This window comes from Podarcis vaucheri (assembly GCF_965113315.1).
Source record: "Podarcis vaucheri genome assembly, chromosome: 1".
Lineage (NCBI taxonomy): Eukaryota > Metazoa > Chordata > Lepidosauria > Squamata > Lacertidae > Podarcis > Podarcis vaucheri.
This window is the reverse complement of record NC_138759.1, coordinates 105,344,764-105,367,849: the sequence shown is the minus strand read 5'-3', so window position 1 is coordinate 105,367,849 and position 23,086 is coordinate 105,344,764. Positions and strand designations below refer to the sequence as shown.

General features: G+C 43.2%; 1 protein-coding gene across 9 annotated transcripts in view; it reads right to left on the bottom strand.

Moving 5' to 3' along the window:
• The window catches only part of LYPD6B (LY6/PLAUR domain containing 6B), a 65,469-nt gene that overhangs the window by 28,673 nt on the left and 13,710 nt on the right, over positions 1-23,086 (bottom strand). For 2 of the 9 annotated variants that reach the window (XM_082199702.1, XM_082199697.1), the window contains exon 2: positions 167-250. The exons of 5 other annotated variants lie outside the window; for them this stretch is intronic. The gene's annotated coding sequence lies outside the window, so the exon portion shown is untranslated. Of the gene's footprint in view, positions 1-166; positions 251-14,917; positions 14,975-23,086 lie in introns of those variants that run through there. 2 more of the 9 variants (XM_082199704.1, XM_082199699.1) reach the window with 2 other exon arrangements.

Genomic DNA, 23,086 nt, shown 5'->3' with positions numbered 1-23,086 from the left:
AGATAAAGCCATTAACAAGTTGGGGCCAATATGCCTATGAGATCGCCTTACCCCATTAGATGTGTCCACTTGACCACTTTGATAGGAAGAATTGGAACTTTTACAGGTGCCACTTAATACCCACACCCAGCTCTATTTTTCTAGAAAAAGAGGTGCCGTAACTCACCATGAACGCCTCCTTTGTTCTCTTATAATGGCAATGGTGCACACCTGAGAGGTGCCAAACAGGATTGCAGTCAAAATGAGACCACTGAGAAAGAAAACCAGGGTGTCAGCACACTTAGGGTAACCCAAGGGTTTGCAGAATCTCACATTAAAACTTTAGGAACAAAATCCTATGCAGCAATCCCCTAAAAAATTTCTCATTGACAATGTAGTGGTGAAGGTGGGGGGTAGAAAACTATAAATGGAATGGAGTGAAATTATATTATAATTGACATTAGTTTCTTCTTCAAATGAGCCCTTTTATTGTCTGGCTGATACATACAGTATTTATCAATTCCTAAATGCTTTCAGTTCTACCAAATAGTTAACCAATGCATGCAAAAAGTATATGGTATTAAAACAGTTGTTTTCAGCAAATGCTAAAAGTCGTCAAAATGAAAAGGCAGTTACTAAATGGATTTATAATAAAAGAGGACAGGTCATCAAGCCAGGCTCAGCAGCCTATATCCGGGGTTGTCATGCAGCTCAAAATTCTGCAAAGCATATATGAAGAGCTGGTAGACAGAGAGATGTAAAGAATGTTAACATTTTGAGTAAATCGTGTAGCTAGTTTTGAGACAAACCTGCCTTTGAAACTCAAAACAGTTCTACAATTCAGGCTCAGAACATCTGCAAAGGAGCTGAATGTTGCATTTCAAATATGTATGAATTATTCATCAAGTAAAAGATGCACTTTCAAAAGGTGAGAGAGATCATTTGCAAACATAGGCACAGGTTTATATGGCAGGTGGCTGGCACTGAAGTCATTTTCACACAGAGCACACTGATGCATGACCTAGTGATGGAGCGGAGCATGAAGAAACTGAGTTAAGGAGGGCGATGGAATTTTAGAAATGGAAAGCTTGTGCTGAGAGGTTCGTGTTAGAAGCACTTAAACTGAAAGCAATTCCCTCCAAGGATCTTACCTGTCCAATGCCACCTCTTAACAATCAAGAGGTAGTAGAGGACCCTCTCTGATTCACTCAGGATGAGTACTCCATGCTTGTTTATCTCCTCATCGCATTAAAAAGGCAAGACAAGAGAGTAGGCTAATCTGATTTCATTATACTGCCTCTGACATGAATTCTCAGAGTCGGCTTTGGAAATATGAAAACATTCCTCCTCCGTGCACCCCAGTCTAACTTGGTGGCTTATAATCATCTATCCAAACTTACTGGACTGAGAAGCTTCTTTCCCCCTGTATCTTCTTTCGACAGCAGTGCCAACCTTTGCTGCCACAAAGCATTTTTTAAAAAATACGTTCTCAACATTACTGCTACTTACATATATGGTTTTCATCTCAAATCCAATAGGTTTCTGTTGCCTGCTGTTGCTGGACTCTATACCTGCTCCCTCTTTTGCTCAACTGCCTGCATCTCTCTGTTGTCTGTTAGCACGAGAGTATTTGGTAACTTTCCATGGATGTAGAGAAATGTTGCAGCGGCAGAAGGCAGAGCCAGTGTAACATCTTTAACAGCCTGCCTTCCAAAATAAAGTTGGGAGGCCTATATATATAGATGTTCACATCTCAGTGAAGGTTTTGGGGAATTTGGTAACTAGAAGCCTCTCCCATCAAAGGAGCAGTTTAGCAGCAGGCATAATAGAGACTCCAGAGAGCAAGATCCAGTTACAGAAATCAAGCTACAAAAGGCAACAAAAACAGTATTCATGTTTCTTTGTGGGGGGAGGGAGAAGCACAGAGGATTGGTATTTACAGGCAGGAGAAAATCAACACAAAGACGTGCAAGGCATGGCTTCTGCTTGTTTGTTAAGGGTGGAAGTAGCATGCTAAAAGAACTGTAGGGTCCAGAGCCATGGTAAAAACTCTGGAACACCAAGGGCATTGCCCTGACAGCACACACAACTTACTATTCAATATATTTAAAAAATGCAATGATGTGATTCATAGCTTTCCATACAGGAATGAATGTGAAAATCAACTCATATGAAAGAGCAGGGCCGGTCCAATACATTTAGGCACCTGAGGCAAACCACAAAATGGCACCCCACTCTCCACCAGGGGAAACGGGTGAGGGAAGATAGTCATCAGGTGAATAAAGATGTACATCGGGGTCTGCTGCCCCTGTGGATCCCGCTGCCTCAACTTGCCTCATGGGTGGGCCGGTGTGCAATGATCTTTTATGAAGATATCCTGCTGTGTGCACACAGCAAGGGATGTGTTTGCTGCAATCCGATAATCAATTGTTACTATTGACAAGAGATTGCTAAAAATCCTTACAGAGATACAATGACTCGTTTTAGCTAACTAGGGTATTTTTTAACAGTTGAAACATTTTTATACTTTCAACTTTTTTTACTGTAATTTTAACTCCTAACGTGTTTTCTGTATTTTGTGAACTTTTTTTGGAAGCTAATTTGACTTGATTGTAGGAATAACACCAGGTTGAATTCAACACTGTGCTCTTCCAGTTGTTCCATCTGTGCAAACGTTTCAGGTTGCCAGGTGGAATGACTCCCCACCACTCTACCTACTGCACACTGTTCTGGGAGCCCTCCCAACCTCCATAGGGCCATTTTGGGGGCATGCCTCTCTAATAATACTCAACATGACTGTTTCCTCACTAGTTCTCCCTCCATAGACCTACCATTGCCTTCTTCACCATGTTGCCCACCTCAAGTGGGAGCTCCTATTTGCCTTCCTCCTCCAGTCAGATCCTTGCTATTTTCCCCTTCAGTTATGACCTCTAATGCAGCAGAACACAAATTCACGAGAAACATCTCTCATTCAGTTCTAGGTCCCTTCACTTTTCTTAAACATCCAAGTTCTATCATGGGCCACAGTTTGACCTTGCTCATCTACCCAATTGCTTGAGTACCATAAGTAAGAACCTGGTGGCCTTGAGATTTTTCATCTTCGCCAGCAACTACCCTCCCTGGCCTGGTGCCTTCCAGATGCTACCAGACTGCAATTCCCATGGTCAGGAGTAATTAGAATTGTGATCTGGAGGTGGCCAGTCTGAGGAACACGGGCCTACAGGATGTCATGCATGTTTGAGTCATACCAGGGTAAAGCACACACCCAACACCACTTAACTTGGATGACCTTCAAATCACCATGAGCCCTGCAATTTTATAATTCCAGTTTTTGAGCTTCTGTGATTAGGGTGGCAGTGATGAGAGAAGAATGAGAAGGTAATGACTATCCATCTAACTTTTATTTAATTGAAGTGAAGGTTATTGTGCCTAGCCTTGACTGGTGGCAGAGAGCCAAAACCTTGGTAACAAAGCTAGTGGTTCATCTTTCATTCTGAAGCTTAGTCAATGTGTTAACCACACACAAAGGGGTACAGGGGTGGGGAACCACAGGAGATTAGCTCAAGATAGTGCTTCAAGGTTTGTACACATTCATGCCAAAAAAGATAGCTGTGATGGACTCTCAAAATGTCCTGGAGTTTCTGCCTTGCAGGTTCTTGACTTTGTCTCTTGCTGTGTGTCTTCTGCTAATATTGGATTAATATTGTAAATATGTCCATTATTTAATATCACCTTTTTGAACCTGCCTTCACTGGTAGGTAATGTGCTGAGGAATAGGGACCTTCCCTATAGCAGTGCCAAGGGATGGACAGACTAGTCCATGTTACTTTCACATGTGTTCATTCATAAGTCTATTCAATCTCAATTCCACATTAAAATTACAAATTTAAAAAAAACAAATCCCCCCAAATTGCATTTAAATAATATTTGCTTTACTGTATTTTATCCCTAAATATGCATTTCTAAATGCATTTTGGCACTTTTACAAGCTGAGAACAGCATACCAAAATCTGGAGAAGAGCAAAATCTGATAAGGATAATGCACTGCACATTACTGTGGGAACTGCAAATCAGGTAAGTTCAAATCAGAAACCACCAAGATCAAATTACTCAAACAACCATAGTGATGCCTTGATTAGGACATTCCTTTCCAGATTTTTTTTATATATATATATATATATATATATATATATATATATATATATATATATGCTTTCGTAGATTTTCACGGGTACAGGAATGCAGGTTTTGGTGTCTTCGGGTGTCTTCCCGTGTAAGAGTCGGGGTGTCTGTGCGACGTTTCGACGAGGTCTCACTCGTCATCTTCAGGCTGGTGCTTTCGGCTTCTTGTTACTGGAACAGAGCAGAATCTGGTGTTTGAGTTCCTATAAATACTGTTGAGGGGTGTGGTGTATAGCCTCCAACGTTCTGGGCAGAGAGGAAGTTCCTAGATTAGTGTGCCTCTTCTTCTTTTGTTCCTTAATTACTTGAGGGATATCTTGAGTGATTTCATGAGTGATATTCTGAATACCACTGGGTGGGTCATTAAGTGTAGATTAGTTGCTAAAGCTTTTGTGTCTTGACCTCTTGAGCTTGTGAAGAGTTTTTCTGAGAAGATGGCTGTGCTGCATTTAGTTGTGCTCTGGCTTGGCTTCGTGTATAGGGGCGAGCTGTGGTTTTGTGCCTTGTGCCAGCCAGATCTGTGTAGGGATTGCAGGGGGGTGCAGCATCCGGAGGTGCCACTATAGTTTGGCTACTGGATGGAGTCTGTAATATGTCTGTGGAGAGGGTCTGGGTTTGGGTCTGGTGTGGTTGATTGATGTTGTATCTCTCTTCACTCAAGTGCCCATTAATGAAGCCTTGACAGCCATTCAAAACAAATACAACCCCCCCAAATACATCCTGGACCTGACCAACCACTGCCTAACCAACACGTACTTCATCCACAATGGACAAAGATACAAACAGATAGAAGGAGCACCTATGGGATCACCCCTCTCACCGGTCATCGCAAATTTGTACATGGAACACTTTGAAACCAATGCTTTAGACAAGTCAGAACACAAACCCAAACTTTGGCTCAGATATGTTGACGACACCTTTGTAATTTGGCCACACGGGAAAGAAAAACTAGATAGCTTCCTCACACATCTCAACAGCCTACACCCCAAAATACAATTCACTATGGAAATAGAAGACAACAACCAACTCCCCTTTCTTGACGTCCTAATCTACAAAAAACCTGATGGCTCCCTAGGACACACTATCTACCAGAAAAAAACACACACCAACCGCTACTTACATGCACAATCACACCACCACCCTGCACAAATAAACTCCGTAGCCAAGACTCTCATCTCCAGAACCAAACGCCTGGCTGACAAAGACCACTTGACAACTGAGTTACAGAATCTCTCAAATGTGTTAATCGCCAATGGATACCAGAAAAACAGGGTTACGAAGCTAATCCAAAAAGAAACACCCCCCAAAAACCAAGACACAGAAGAAAACAATGGCATGGCCCTCCTTCCTTATATCAAGGGCACTACAGACAAAATCAGCAAAATCCTCCATAAACACAATATCAAAACAGCCTTCTGCACCAACCAAAAAATAGCCAATATCCTCAGAAACCCAAAAGACAAAATCCAGCTGGAAAACCAAGGGGTCTATGAAATACCCTGCAAAGTCTGCCCAGCCACGTACATTGGACAAACAAACAGACGAATAAATGCACGTATCGCAGAACACAAGAATGCCGTCAAAAAAGAAGAAAAAACTTCCTCTCTTTTCCAACACATGAAAGAAACAGGACACGAAATTAATTTTGCAGATTCCAAATTGCTCTTTAACATGGAACATCACCACAAGAGAATAATCATGGAAGCCATCGAGATAGAGAAACACCCTCACAACATGAACAAGCGTGACGACACGTCCCGCCTGCCAGACATCTGGAAATTAGCCCTCCCCACAAAAACCGACACCAGAACCAGAGGCACACAGAACGCCGTCACCAATCAACCACACCAGACCCAAACCCAGACCCTCTCCACAGACATATTACAGACTCCATCCAGTAGCCAAACTATAGTGGCACCTCCGGATGCTGCACCCCCCTGCAATCCCTACACAGATCTGGCTGGCACAAGGCACAAAACCACAGCTCGCCCCTATACACGAAGCCAAGCCAGAGCACAACTAAATGCAGCACAGCCATCTTCTCAGAAAAACTCTTCACAAGCTCAAGAGGTCAAGACACAAAAGCTTTAGCAACTAATCTACACTTAATGACCCACCCAGTGGTATTCAGAATATCACTCATGAAATCACTCAAGATATCCCTCAAGTAATTAAGGAACAAAAGAAGAAGAGGCACACTAATCTAGGAACTTCCTCTCTGCCCAGAACGTTGGAGGCTATACACCACACCCCTCAACAGTATTTATAGGAACTCAAACACCAGATTCTGCTCTGTTCCAGTAACAAGAAGCCGAAAGCACCAGCCTGAAGATGACGAGTGAGACCTCGTCGAAACGTCGCACAGACACCCCGACTCTTACACGGGAAGACACCCGAAGACACCAAAACCTGCATTCCTGTACCCGTGAAAATCTACGAAAGCATATATATATATATATATATCGCCTTTATTTTGTAGAAGCCAGGCTATATTCCTTCTATATTCCTTCCCTGTCCCCACCTTGGCTCAGGCTTTTAGTGGATGGTGGGTTTTGTTCTCTCTGATGCTCTTCTTTACCCTGGCTTTTCAGCGGTTTTTCTCATTTTTTATGCAGCTTTTTGTGACTTTCCTAAACCAAAGTTCCTCCCAAAGCAGTAGACACCCCCCTCCCATTGTACCAGTTCAGCTGGCAGCTTGGACCTCATATTTTGGGAACGGACTAATCCTGATTTATTTATTTTTAAGTTCTGCAAGTAGAAAGCTGAGCCGCACCACCTTATTCTGCTGCATGTGCACACCGGTCCTTAGATAATCCTTCAAGGGACTTACTATCTACACTATGAATCTGAAATGGTCAGTCATGGCATTCTCCCAGGAACCCTGCAGAGCCGCCATTCTGGGAGGCGGGGGAAGGAGCACCTACTGTAGAATGTGCCCTGTGATTGTAAGCCAAAAAGTTGCTGTCTTATCAAGGTACACAAAGATGTGTTTATGGAGGTTAGGTTGCTATGGATGGCTGGACTGGAAGAAATAAAACAGAAACCAGGGAAATAAGCATGAAATAGTATGAAACATGATCAGATGATTTGCTTTTGTCTGAGCTGTTGCATGCTGAGGAGATCAAAACGCAGGAAACCCACATTAATAGATGGCATGTCACATACATCTCAGGCAAAGAGAAAGATTTATTTGCTCAGCGAGACTGTTTAGAATGCCATTATAACTGCGGCCTCAAGGAACTGCCCTTGCATGTCAGATACATAGTTGGTCTTTGTGCTGCAGGAAATGAACACCCGCAGGAAATGAATACGCTGCCAAAGCCACTTCAGTTAAAACCTATTTGGGAAATCCAGGAGGTTCTCTAAGCCACTGATCACAGTACCATGACAGGTTAACCGGTGCAGCACAAGAAACCAGGATGAGTCACAGTGCAACAAGTGTGTTAGAGCTTTAATAAAAATTAGAATACTTCACCGAATGTATGCATTTGCAGAATTTATTGTCATTCCCAGAACCCCACAACTCCGATACAAGCCTTTGCTTAGGTACGAAATATTGATCATGACAGAATCGCAGAATATTCATTGCGTTACGAAACGTTGATCATGATGGAACGACATAACATTTGTTGTGGCAGGATAAGCTGTCACCTTCCACGAAGCATTGGCTGCATCCACCTGAGCCTCATACCTTTCCATAACAACTCTCTTATAAAAAGACCTATTGCAGATGATGATTTCCACATTTGAGATTAAGGAATCATTGGCTACTGGAACAGGAAACTTGACATTTATCTCAGTCAAAATAATCAAGCAGGTTCACCAGCTGGGACACACAATGTTCAGGTTCAGACAACGCCAACAACTCCCATCTCACATCTTCAGAAACATGCGAATGGAGTATGAGATTGCACCTTCTAGTTATAGCCACCAGTCTGTTAGCTGCGGCTTTTGCATCAGTCTGAATGAGATGTATGTGCGTAAGGCTCTTCCGTGCAAAGGAGAATCCTGATTGTCCCAGGAACACCTGTGTTGATTTCCTTTCAATCTGACACCATTGTTTGGTCAGCAGATGACAAAGCCAGGGCCAGTGTGGGGTTGTTATTTTTAATCAAAATAATAACAACAATGAGGTGTTTTTAGTCATATATTGACAGAAGTGTCACAGGTGCCAGCACAAAATAGGCAGCAAAAAGAGGGGGGAGTACTGGTACCACACAAAGTCCTGGCCCAAGAAACAGGTCAACTTACAAAATATATGGCCAGCAGTCACCATCTCTCACTTTCTTCCCCACCCATTATAACATGAATCCCTCAATGTAAAAAAGAAGAAGAAGAAGAAGCACCTTAATCCAAAGCTTAGAGCTGAGGGCTCCCCAATATGGGCCAAAGGCTTCAGAAATACTATCAGATCCAAACCATATGTAATTAAGCTGCACAAGAACTTCCATATCTGTCTACTGGAGGTTTTTTCTGCATCTTACACAGTCACACTTAGATTTACATATAAATATTTATCCTGGTACATAAATTTAGTTGTGTGTTCTTTGAACTATTTTTGCTGTAGGCCTATTCACACAAATTACAGATATTACAAACATTTCTGAAAGGATTTCCTTGAAACCACTTTGAAGATGCGGCTGTCTCTACACCCAATAAATACATATTACACTGAGAACATATGACCCGGCTTTTTCTTGAGTGATAAATTAACTCAGGTAGACATTATGGTTTTACAGGCACTGCTGTGCTTGTTTGGTAGGGGTTTTCCCTGCACTTTGTGTGTCAGATCCTAGCTCTTTGACTAGCTGCCATTTTGAGAGGCGATCCTTGCTTTCATCCTCTTGTTGCTACTGTTGTTACTCTCTGCCACACCCACCATCATGCTGAGTACTAAAATCTCTTCTGTTGTGATTTGGACAGACAAGGCCCATTCATGGTAATGCTGGTTTCATGCCAAATTTCCCCTGTATGAAAATGAATGATTTTCCCCCTGGAGCATACTTGAGTTGGCACGAAGCCAAAGGATACGAACCCAAACACACAGAGAAGCACACTAACAATGAGATTCACAAACAAAAAGTCAGCTTCCAAACAAGTAGTCACGCAAGTCTGTTGTAGCAAAAACAACGAAGTCCTGTACCACTTAAAAGACTAACAAATGCACTGAACGAATATTGCCGATAATGTTTTGTTAGGTGGCAGTTTGCCCATCTTCATTCTGTACTTTCTTTTGTTTATACTTAATAAACATGTGTTATTTCCCTGTCGAAACAGAACAAGAGACTGGCATAATTATGACATAAACTGCGTCTAAACACCGAAGTTGTTCAGTTCTATTCTCAGGACAGTAGACAAAAGGAATAAAACCAGTGCTTTTTTTCTGGGGGGACGCAGGGGTAGAAGAAGAAGAAGAAGAGTTTGGATTTGATATCCCACCTTTCACTCCCCTTCAGGAGTCTCAAAGCGGCTAACAATCTCCTCTCCCTTCCTCCCCCACAACAAACACTCTGTGAGGTGAGTGGGGCTGAGAGACTACAGACAAGTGTGACTGACCCAAGGTCACTCAGCAGCTGCATGTGGAGGAGCGGAGACGCGAACCCGGTTCCCCAGATTACGAGACTACCACTCTTAACCACTACACCACACTGGCTCTACATGTACCCCTAAACATTTTGTGATTCTAACGGGAGAGGATTTTTAAAAAATTCGTTTCTTCTCTAGCACAGTGAATTGTCAGTTCCATTGCTACCCCCAATGGCGACCTCATTTCCTGTCACAATGTTTCCTGAGTCTCAGACAGAAGCGAGGGTTTAATGTGTGAAGTAGGAGTTGGTGTATGTAAATCCATGGTTTTTGAAAGGACAAAATCTGGCGATGAACACCAACAGCAAGCAGAGGAATCGGGAAGACACTAGTGCACACAAACTCATGCCAATGTGGAAGTTATTGTGATGGTCAGCTGTGTAATATGAGGTAATGCATGTTATTTGTACTTTTGTCCATTTACTGCATTTATTTTTCCTGATTTGAACTATAAAATGATTATTTTCTTGAGTCAAAATGAGAGTACCCCTAAACATTTTTTTTAGAAAAAAAGCACTGAATAAAACAATTGAAATGGAAGCTGAAAGGATAAAAGATAAGATAAGTGAAAAGGTAAACAGGTGGAAAATGAAGCAAGATCCACACCCAGTTCCCTAACACTGGTGGGCCACCTTAGTTAAACAGAGATGTTATAACGAAAAGCCTCTTAAATTAAATCAATGAGTACTGAAGAGGTAGGAGAAGCTGACAAACGGGTGCCTTCTGGTGAAGCCAAAAAGGTGACTCCTTTTTGTGGACTTGAGTCCAGTTGATTAGATCCGTGAGGTGTTGCCATCAGCTGGCAGGAATATATATATATACCTGGGGGTGTAAAACTATTCACAAAATGCAGTACAGTGGTGCCTCGCAAGACGAAAATAATTCGTCCCGCGAGTCTTTTCGTCTTGTGATGTTTTTCGTCTTGTGAAGCACGGCCCGTCGCAACTGCGCCTCTTCAAGCGGCTTTAAAAAAAAAGCGCAAGACGTTTTTCGTCTTGCGAAGCAAGCCCATAGGGAAATTCGTCTAGCGAAGCAACGCAAAACCGAAAAACCCTTTCGTCTAGCGAGTTTTTCGTCTTGCGAGGCATTCGTCTTGCGGGGCACCACTGTAGTTAAGTTATACACAGCACAGTCAGCTAAACTGTGTCTTTATATAGCAGCCACTTAATTTTTGTATACAAATTCCTGTCAACTTGGAATTTGGCCCATCAAAATCCTTACCAGCCCTAGGGCCAGGCTGCCATAGCATATATTTTCACACCGATTTTTTTTATTATTATTATGGCAGCATGGCCTTTGCGTAATGTAGTGCCATCCAGCTCTCATTTACATCACGGAATCACAGGGGACAGCAGGAGCTGTATGTTGAAAACAGAGGCAGCAAATGACCACACAACAAGTACAGCAGCAGGAAGCAACCATATAATACATACAGAGATAGCTATTTCAGGAATGTCGAAGGCCTTGTGCGTGCCTGGTAGCTTTTGAGTTCTGCTCTCTGAACATCAACGTGCACATGCATGCATGTACAGGCATGCATTTGAAGGAGCATTGCAAATTAGTTTTCAAAGAGCTCGTAATTTCAGAAGTAGTTAGCCATAACAGTACTCATGTGGGGAGTGCAGAATTATCAAAAGGTACATGTGACAGCAGTTGAGCCACGTCTGCAAACCCAGGTCACTGCAGAACAGCAATGGGCTGAATAAGCGAGTTCTAGTGTAAAACCAGACAATAGGTCGAAGCTCCTGAACCCTTTTTTTTACCCATCTCTTCCTCTCCCCCAGCCACCTCCACTTTCCATTCTCATCGTGCTCCTCAAACCACCCTTCCCCTGCTGTTAGGTACGACTGGAAGGTCAAAGACATAACTCTGCCCCAGTTAATGTGAAATTCTTATTTGTGTATTAAATTTATATTCCACACTTCCTCCCAAAGGAGCCCAGGGCAGCAAACAAACCAGTCATGAAATAATGCAATTAAAAATATACAAAAACAATTAAAAGGTTATTAAAAAACAAAAATTATCTCAGCAGCATGGTTTTTCAGAATGTGGCTAACCTAGGCATGCATCTGGCACCACAAGAATACAACAGCACAAACAACAAAACATAATTATTATGGCATAAGCTTTTGTGGACTAGACCAGTGTTTCCCAAACGTTTTTGGGCAATGGCACACCTGTTTACCGGAAAAAAATCTCGCGGCACACCACCATTAAAGCCCCGCCCCGTGACGTCAGCGCGCAGCGTCACGCCGGGAGGGACGCACAAAAGTGAACGTTTTTTCCCTTCCCCTTGCCGGGGTGGGAGGAGGCAGCAGAGCGAGGGACTGAGGGACGGCGGCAGCTGAGGCGGCGGCGGCTGTTGTGGTGGTGGCGGCGATAGCGGGCGGAGGAGGAGCCGTCGCCGGGAGTTGCTGCTGCTGCTGTTGCTGCTGCTGCCCGGACATGCCGGCCTCCTCCTCCTCCGCTGTCTCGCGCTCCTCCCTTTTGCGCGCGCTGCCCCGCCGCTCGGCACCACCGCGGAGCCGCCCCCGGCTCGACGCGGATCCTCGCCGCCGCCGCCTCTCGCCGCCCGACTCGCCCGCCTCCCTCCCACGGCACACCAGCCGGTGTCTCACGGCACACTAGTGTGCCGCGGAACACCGGTTGGGAAACACTGGACTAGACTGAAGTGTACTTCATCAGATGCAAGAGGTGTTATCCTTCAGCTGACCTGGTCTAAGGTGCTACAAGACATTTAGTAGTTTTTGCTGCAACAGGCCTACGATGGAAAACAAATCATCACAGTGGGCCACAGCTGCCCACATGATATACGGCCAAATGGAAAGTCCTAAAAATGTGAGATTGGAAAAGATGATCTTGTATGTAAATATACAAGCAACAACAGTGCTTCAATGCATTCTATTCTTAAAGCAGAATGGCAAAATATAGCAGGAGGATTTCAACGTAGCACTGTGGCAATCTTTCAATCAGTGCAAGCTTTTCGGCTTGCCAGATGGAACAATCCCTCCTCCTCCTCTTCATCTCCTGTGCCCTGTTCTGGGTTTTTCCTCAACCTCCACCCAATTCTGGGGGGCTTGGGTTAAGAAGGAAGGAAATCCTCCCACAGGCTTATGCTAGCAGGACAAACAGTTGAATCCCGACCAGTGCTTTACTGTTTGCATGCTATTTGGACAAGGAATTAAGAAACATGTGTTACCATCACAATCTGTTTGTTTTAAATAGTAACTCTCAAGATACATTAAATATTTTGCAGGAATCCAGACATGCCATTTATTTCGGCTTGTTCTATCCTTCCTGCAGTAATAGCAAGAGGGCTTCACATAGCTGAATGATAGTGAGCCAAGAGCCCATTTATATAAGACAAGATTACAGCATATCAGTTACTGAATATATCTTGCTATCTGCTTTTCAGCCGCAACAAGTTGTAAATCCTAATAAAGAATTCACCACAGACATGTGAAAAATAAGAGAGGGAAGAAAAGGACAAGGCTGCAGTCAACACAAACAAAGCACAGAAACAGGATCCAATTAAAATGAGGTTGGGATCTTATCTTTTAAAAGTGGTTAACCACATCAAGCGCTGGATATGAATGCGCTTAGAATTTAAAACTAAATTTTTGCAGATAAAGTCATTGCCAGAGATATTGAGGCAGACGCTGTTGTTAAAAGCAAAGTAATAGATATGCAAAGACTGGAAGTGTTGTGCACCCATACTAATAGAAACCTATCTAAGAAAAAGAACCACATTACACCTGCTTTGAGTGACTGTTCCAATGGGTAAGCACCAAGACAAACTAAACATCAGATAAAAATAATTTATCATGCAGCTGAATCGTATTTATTTATCTGGAGCATTTTTATGCTGCTCTGTAGCCAAATAAGGCTCCCAGAGCTGTTTACAAATCTCAGTGGATAAGAGAGTTCCTTCCCTCAAGTTTACAATTTAAAATTACATGACATAAAAGGAAAAATGATTGGGGGGGAGGGGGAAATAAAACATGGCAACCATGAAATTTGTCTAATCCTCTTTCAAAGACATCCAATTTGGTGGCCATCACTACAGCTTTCAAATAGCTCAGTTTGAAACATTGAAACGCATTCAGGTAGCCAAGCAATGCCTAAGCGCTATTTTTTAATAGAAAACAAACAAACACAGTCCCCACTGGTCCCCAACAGACACATAGGTTAAAAGCATACAGCCCAGGGTATAGTGCAAGGGTGGGGAACCTGCTAGATATAGTTGGATTAAAACTCCCATCAGCCCCCGCCAGCATTGCCAATGAGATTATGAGAGGTCTGTTCACCCTTCTAGGCCCTGAGCTGCTCTTGTGAACAGTGAGAGGCCGGATTGTCTCCCTGCCGCCAAACTGACCAAATTGACCAAGGGCGGCAAGGCCGTTGGGACGTTCCCTTGGGTGTGGCATCAACTGCCCAATGGCGGCACTTGGTTCCATGCCCAGGACAAGGATAAAACGCAGCCTGCCAGGCCATTTGGCTGTCCATAGCATTTGGAGAGACGTAATTTCATTGCTCCTGGTATAGTGTCACAGGTAAAGAGAAGGTATACCATCCAAACATTCCACGATGAGAATAAAAACCACTCCATTATCCTCTCATCAGATGATCAATCTAAAAAAACAGGGCAATAGGGCAATGTTTTATCTGTGTGTGTGTGTTGCATGCCCGTGTGATGTGTGCATTTATTCTGGTGTGTTTGCAATATGTGTGGTATGTGCCTGCACCTGTCAGGGATGGGTTGGCCACATCCACTTTCTGAGCACACTGGCATGCAGCCCACAAACCTGGTGGAGATGCAGCCCTCAGGGCCATAAATATAGGCCACCCCTGTTAGAGCCAATTGCCAGACAGGGCAAGATACAAGCAAGTAGAAGGATGTTTTGCTTTGCTTTAGAATAGAATCATAGAATCATAGAATCATAGAGTTGGAAGAGACCACAAGGGCCATCGAGTCCAACCCCCTGCTTTGATTGTTTTGTCTCATTCAACAGATTTAATTTTTGTGGAACATCTCAAAAGTTAGCAAGGAGACTATTTTCATGCTCCCTCTTATAAGAATCACAGGCAAAGACTCATTCTGGTTTGCCTATGCAAGTATGCAAGTTGAAGCAGGAATACATGCAATGTGACAATCAAAGGGCTCGCCTACCCTTCAAGTAGTTCTTAATGGTTTCATACGGCCAACTGTAGACAGCTTTTGTTTGAAGTGCTGCGAACCCTACTGCTCCTGCAAGGCAAGGCCAAAACTAGGCATTATTTCACCCAGGTCAAAGATCTGGTTTGGCACAGACACACCCCACGCATTTGAGTACACACACACACACACACAGGCTGGGAGCCTCAATGGCACCCCTCTGGAGGCTTCACCAGTGGCAGAAAATCTGGCTAGCCCACCCCCACCCCCAACCCCGTAGCTATGGCTCTGCTGCAAAGGACCTAACCAAAGTCAAATTACTAGGATGTTGCTAACACTGGTGTCAGATATAAGAGTCCTGGATGCAGCAGCACAAACTGACATAAATATCCTCATAGCTTAGAGTTGCAAATCTAAGGAAATAAGAGATGCAGTTTGATAAAAGACACAAACTGCCACAGTTGCACAGAAAAAGACTCAACAAGCATTGGCTTAATAATTATAATAATACTAATAACAATAACAATAACAATTTTAGATTGTGCCTTGTTTTCTTTGTGTGTCTCATTCTTTTTTTATTAATTTTATTATGGCTAGGGAGTTTCAAAAACTTGAACCAGTCCAGGGCTCTCTGGACCTCTAAGAGGGCCTGAACTAAGCAGTGGATCCTGCAACTGTTCTCATACACAGCTGAATGTCAGAGATGTACACATTCTGCAAGGATGCAGTTGCTCCATGAGCCACATTTTCTTTTTGGAGTAGTAGGAGCAGGTGCCACCTTCTATGACAGAAGCACCACCCACAGTCCAGGAACGAGTCTTACTATGCTCCCCTCTGTGGCAAAATTGAGGCTTCTCTGTAGTGACCTCCTCACTCCGTATGCAGTCACACATTTCCCAGGGTCTTCCTAGCCCCTTTAGCAGATTGGGGGCTGCATTTATTGCCTTTTGACTTCTGCACGACTGTTTTGACATTTGTAACTATGGTGACAGCAGGCTTTGCTTAAAATGGCTTACCAGGAGGTGCATGTTTCTTTTACCTCAGAGGAATTTATAATCAAACATGAAATTACCCGTTACAGGAGCTGGCGAGGTAAACTGGAAAGCATCCATTGTATGGCCCGATCAAATTTCTGCCCCAACCTTGCTCCCAGTTTTGGCCAACGAGTCACGTCTCTCACCTCGACATACCAGCTCATTCATTTTGTCAAACTAATGAAGTAGAAAACCTGGCTCACTTGACACTTCCCCCACCTACAACCCCCCCCCCCCCGGTATCCGGCTGCACAGTAATTATTAGCCACCCAACCTGGTTCTTTCATAGAGGAAATGGAAGGTCATGTCACCTCCACCTCAAGGGTATGAGATGTCAAGCTCATGCCATTCTAAATTCCCCATGTTCTCAAGCGATTGGGGGGGGGATCCATTTGTCTTTGCCAGTATTTAGAAAATCATAAGGGTAGATAGTCATATTTGGAGATTAAAAATTTCAGTTGTCTTATTCAAGAAAGAACAATGTTTACTATTTCTTTATTTAATATCAAATATTTATAAGCCACCTTTTTTCAGAGCAAAACCCTCACAGGGCGGCTTACATCAACACCAAAACAGACAATGGGTCACTGCAGTCCACAGGGAGCATCACACCTTATATCTTCTTTCCACATGAATTTAGCTTGACTAAAGCATTGCCCAGCCTTCTGTGCCTCGTGTTCCAGCAAGGGGCCCAGGCAGACATGAGACATTTCTGTCTTTAAAGCCAACATTCAGGCCAACTCAAACCATAACCTCAGGTTTTCTTGACCAGAACTTGTTTTCATACCATTTCACCGCTTCTGGGATTATCAGCTTCACCATGCAAATTAGATTTGCACCTCCTCTCTCCAAAAATGGACTGAGGGGGGAAAAAAGAAACCTACATCAGGAGCTTCAATGCAACATGATGTTTGGTCCTTAACGCCTACAGCAGGCTTCCTCAACCTCGGCCCTCCAGATGTTTTGAGACTACAGTTCCCAGCATCCCTGACCACTGGGTACTGCTAGCTAGGGATCATGGGAGTTGTAGGCCAAAAACATCTGGAAGGCTGAGGTTGAGGAAGCCTGGTCTACAGTAACATTTACAGGATCAGGCTTCTAATTTAGGATATTGTTTCTGCTAAAGCTGTTCTCCATACCGGCAAAATAATAATTAACCTAAATACACGCTCTATGGAATGCCACATGGATAAGTTTTCCTTAATTCAGTGGGTGGAGATGAACAAGTGGTTTCATCAGTACCAGCAGATACTCCTCCCTCCAAGTTGTCCCTGCCCCAAGCAAGTTATTACAAATAGGAATGGTATTCTCCTGTAGGTAGACAGGGCAACTAATCCAAATGATGAGAAGGATTTCCTGGGAACAGAAAACAAGTGGGACGTATGAGTCATCTAGAAAGGGCAGTTTGGGAATCTTCTCTGAAATATACAAAAGTTTTATTCTAGCCCACAAGGTTAAAAACTATTGTGTTGGGCCTTGAATCACTGCATAGGACCCCAGATATATACTTCTAGGAATTTTTGTGAGACTTCTCGCAAGCAGTTCTGAGACATCACAATGCCTTTGCATTTTCCTACTTGTCCCTTGAAAATACAGCACAGGAACAGCCATGGCAATTTCAGCAATTTAGAATAATCAATACGGTACAATACGATAATCTTTATTGTCATTGTCCCATACAGAACAACGAAACTGAAAAAATCTACATCAAAATACTGTATTGTTTATTATAAAGCTTTATATACATTTTGCCAGATAAATATAAATAAAATGATTGAGATGGGGGTCGAGGCTAGCAATCAGCAAAATGTCTCTGGATACAGCATAAAATCAAAGCCGAACAGTGCTCTGCCTGAAATTACTACCATATTTCCATGCACTGGTAAAAACCCTAAATCAGATGCAAAGAACAGCAAAGCCAAAGGCCTGGATTGGCCTGCCAAATTTTAGCAAGTGGCCTGCTATCTCCCAACCTAGCAGTGCCTTCACTGAAATAAGAATGTGGGTGGCCCCACTCACAGTGGGCCATGCCCATCATGGGCTTATAGCCCCTAGAAAGCTGTTCATGGGTGAATGTGGTCCTCAGGGCAAAAATATAGATATTCCTCACCCTGCACTAAATGAAAAATATTTGCTGCTATTACCCCGCTCTGATGAAAAGCAGGGTGAGCTTCAGGCTAGATGTAGAAACAAGAAAGAGTCTATGCTGGCTGCAGTGCTCAGACTGGATGCAAGGTTCCAGCTTAGCTCTAAAACCACAGAACTCTTTGCAAAAAAACCAAACAGATGGAACCCTATACAGTACAGTAGCAGCAGCTGATTTCCAGTTGTTAGCCCCATCTGCACTGGAAGGCATTTATTTGATTAAAGGGCCCCAGCCCTCTCCAGCACTTCCACCAGATGAGCCTATTGAGACCTGTCCATTTATGTTGTGAACTGCCCTGAGATCTAAGGGTATAGGGCGGTATACAAATTTTAATCATCATCCTACCATGAAGGAGTAGGATAGCCTCTAGTTTCACACTAGGTCTTCTGCAATGAAGTCATATGGTAGAAGTGCTTCTGCAGCTAGCCTTGTGTGTGCTTCCTCTTCTGGTTAAGAGTCCTCAACCTCATCACCTGAAAAAGGGGCTCAGACTCCTGGTCCCAGATACCAGAGCACACAGAACCCACTACCCATAATGAAGATTGCACATTGGCCCTCAATGGACAATCTATGCATTCTTAGTCCACTTCCAACCAAAGCACTATCAGAAATTCTGATAAGAACAGGCTAATAGAGCGGCTGGGAGGTCTCATGGGTCCAACCTAATTGGCAAGTTTCACATCATGCTTTCATACCCACAATTCAGAAGGACACGCCCTCCTTCTGGAATTCCAGAAAACATTACAGGTGGATGCAACATTGCAGACACACTCATGGAAGAAGAAAAAGAGGAGGTAATTACCCCAAATCAGAACAAATCTGCACCCACTTGTCGCTTGAGAAACTTTCCCACATATCCACTGTTATACCGGCACAAACAACACTGGGGCATCTCTGCAAATTGGTACAGAGTTACATGGCTTGCACTTCATGATCTTCCAAAGAACATGGGGTACTAAACAGCAAGTGAGCTACGTCTTAAGCTATGTCTATAACCGAGCTGAGAAAAACTTTAGGCATGTTAGGAAATGTTAGCATCAGGCAAACAACCAGACTCTTTTGAGCTTTAGAATAATGTACTCTCAGATCCTTTGTAAGGCTTTTCAGGCATGGCTGTAAATGGTTGCAAAGTCTTTCTTAGGGTTTACCATAATGGTAACTTTCACCATCACCTTTGAAGTTGGGAAGTAATTAAGGGAAAGGCTGTAGCTCAGTGGGAGAGCAGAGCACACTTTGCATGAGGAAAATTCAATCTTTGGCATCTCCAGGTATGCCTGGGAGAGTATCGTATCTGAAACCCTGCAAAGCAGCTTCTCTACAGTCAGTATGGACAACACTAAGCAATATGGACCAATGGCCTGGCTCTTATACAGAGATATAAGACAGTTTCCTATGTTCCCAACAGTAACTTTTGTCATCTGCTTGATTCCAGATTGCAATAAATCTGCAAAGGAGTAGAAAAGCATTCGAATTGCTGCACCTGTTCTAAGTAAGCCCTTCATTCTTTCCAGTGAAGCTCTGTGGCTCATGCTTTACCAACATTGCCTGGGGAAGTTATTGCTACAGATTTTTTTTTATTATCTTTTAGCACAAACCTTTTAGTCCCTGACAGCAGAATTTAGGCATCCTCCAGAAAGATTATACTCTGCATTCAGGCATGCAGTTGTTAACAAATACTTTAGTTGTGAACTTCCAGTAGCTTATTGCTAGGTTACCTTCCAGTAGGTTACCTAGCTAGGTTACCTTCCAGTACCTTATTGCTAGGCTTGTCAGTTGGCAGATGAATTCAGATAACACCCATTTGTCTAAAAGGGAGTAATTGTTCACTCAGGTGTTGGGTGGCTCTGTCCTCCTCATTTATCCTTTTCTCCTTCACAACAAGCATTCGCTTCTTGATTCCCCATCTAGACTTCATTTTGAAGGAAACTCTTTTAGGGTGCATTCAGATGTGGAGAATATTACATTAGTTTTCTTGATTATAATGCAAGTGCTTCTGTGCTGTTTTCTAATGTTCTTTCTGCACTGCAGTACCTGTTGCATTGGGACGCGGGTGGCACTGTGGTTTAAACCACTGTGCCGCTTGGGCTTGCCGATCGGAAGGTCAGCGGTTCAAGACCCCGCAATGGAGTGAGCTCCCGTTGTTCGGTCCCTGCTCCTGCCAACCTAGCAGCTCAAAAGCACACAGTGCAAGTAGATAAATAGGTAGCACTTCGGCGGGAAGGTAAACGGCATTTTCGTGCACTGCTCTGGTTTTGTCAGAAGCAGCTTAGTCATGCTGGCCACATGACCCAGAAAAACTGTCTGTGGAAGCAGACAAACGCCAGCTCCCTCTGCCTGTAAAGCGAGATGAGCGCTGCAACCCCAGAGTTGTTCGCGACTGGACTTAATTGTCAGGGGTCCTTTAACCTTTACCTTTACTTGTTGCATTATGGTACTGTGACTTTTTTACTGATCAAGTCATGCAAAATTTCATTCACATTAATGGAATGTGTGTGTGTTTTACGCACACCGTTTTACACAAAAATGAATGTCATTGGACATTCTCCAACCTTCCTGCACGTGCATGCTTCCCGCACATACATATTCCCCCATGAAAATTGCAGGAAAAAACTGCATGTAAGTAGAATACCCCAAATTTCATCTCTTTACTGTAGTGGTTTTCTAGGTTAACAGCACTGAGAATGGGGTTCCCCGCACCCCACCCCACCTGGGAAGCAATTGACATGGAAATGAGCACTAAACTTCCACTAGATTCCACATGACCTTATGTTATGTGAAAGCTCAAATATATTATGTGGAAACAAACAGGGAAACTGCCATGCAAATGCAGCTTTAGTTTATGCAAAGAAAGCATTAATCTGTATGTATTGATGCTCTGTTTAAGAAGTTCTTAAACTTAAAGCTTTTGGAATTACTAGTTTTTCTGTGTACATACTAAGATGAGCTTGGCGGACAAACCACAGGAGCATGCCCTGCAGGAAATGCTTTAGTAACTCCTGCATTAGTTGCCACTGCAGATGTATTTTTGTGTTTTTATACTGTAAAGTGAATGCCCTGTGATCTTTAAGTGGTGTAGAAATTTAATAAATGAATGCAACAAATTTTAAAATTGAAGCTGTCAAATCAAAAACTACAATAGCAGTTGCATTAAAAGAGCTAGGTATCTGGATAATTCGCCCTTCATAAAGTTTATATCTGATCATCGTACTCTTTACTACATTTCAGAACATACTTCTATGTCCATGAGACTGATAAAGGTATTCATATCCTTCAGCTATACTGGTTGGTGTAGAATTAGCAGTCTGCTCTGAAACCTTAACTAGCTACTTCCCAAGGCAGGTTCAAGACCAAAGTCCTCTGTGTGGTCTGCTACAGGAAAAATGTCGCAACATTTCCAAGGGCCACACATTTTCAGAATAAACATTACAGTTCCTTGCCTCCAAAGTAAACTTTCGGGGGACTTAAAGGTAAGACAAACACACAGAACTTCACTGATTACTCTTGGCATGACACTATTAACCGAATCCAGGCTCTCAACTGATGTCAATCACTGTTAATCCACCACAAAAGAACTGAACAACATTAATCCTAATTTACAGAGGCACTCTCTATTATGTTTTTATGACAGGCTTACCAATTACAGCAATTGTAGGTAAACCATTATATTAAAACCCTGGATAAAAGCAAAGGTGTATTGCTCCTACAATAGGTTTCACTTTTCAGACTAATTTAGAAGCGAACCAAATATGTTATGTATATGTGTGTGCACAGGGAGTACACGGAAGGCTTTAAAGAGAATTTTATTGCATCCAATTATTTTCATGTTTATTTTTAAAATGAGGCACATTTCACATCTTACCCAGAGGCAAACCAGAGTTTGCCACCAAGCAAGCATCCAGTAAGAAATGACAGCCCAACACAACGCCTTGAGCCATACGGTAGACATTTGCAAACCTGGGTCTGTACTTTTCACACAACATTTTAAGGTGTAAGACAAGACATGTACAACTTTAAAATATAATTTAAGTGTCGGGCTCTTAGAATCACTGAAAAATATAAACTTTTTCATTCTCATTCCAAGTTGTACAGGCCAAAAACACTTTCAGGCAATAATATTTTTTTCCAGAGTAAGTTTCATGAAGAGGATACCTTTAGTTATAATGATTTCTTTAAAAATGATGTGGCCACCTCTTTATATCACAGTTTCTTCTACACAACACAATGAAGCTGAAAGTATAACACAGAGAGCATGAGTATCGCAGTCATGACCATATGGCTCCACCACAGCCAAGCCTATTAAAATCCAAGTTACTTCACACAGTCACTATTTACCTTCTATATATTACTTGGCTATTTTATATGAATGATCCAACTTTAATAGTTTTGGCTAAGCCAAGCATCATCTTCATAGGCAATTGTCAGGGAACTGACATCAGAGGAAAGGGAGTTGGTAGGGCTCCCAGAGACTGGGAGAGAGTCAGCAGCCAAAGCAGGGACCAGCAGGGGGAGCGAGGGGTCTCTGGAGGAGGATCTCAGTAATGCTGAGAGAGACGCAGCAGCCCAGGCAGGAAACAGCAGGGGAGAGAAAGGGGTGAGAGACACGTCCAGCGAAAATAGCGGGGAGGTGTCAGAAGCAACTGTAGGGAGACCCATTCTTCGCCGGAAGCTGCCACGTCGTGAGTCCAGGAGACGCGTTTCCGTTAAGGAGCTTCTTTGCTGGAAACGTTTCCGCAGGCAGCCACTGTCAGACTCTACTAGTGACTAGAGCAGACATGTCTGAGGAGCTCTGTCACACACAGAGGTTTGTGGAGCCGCACAAACTCTGAGGGGGCACAATTTTAAGCACAAGCAGCTAATCATCCCCTGACAGCAGTCTGACAGTCTTTGTACGCTGCCTGTGCAGGAGAAAGCATCATGAGCAACCCAGCCGGAACCGGAGAGGCAGGGGTTGGAGCTGGTCCAAGCTTGGAAGAAAGGTATCAAGCTCTGGAGGTCCAACTTGCG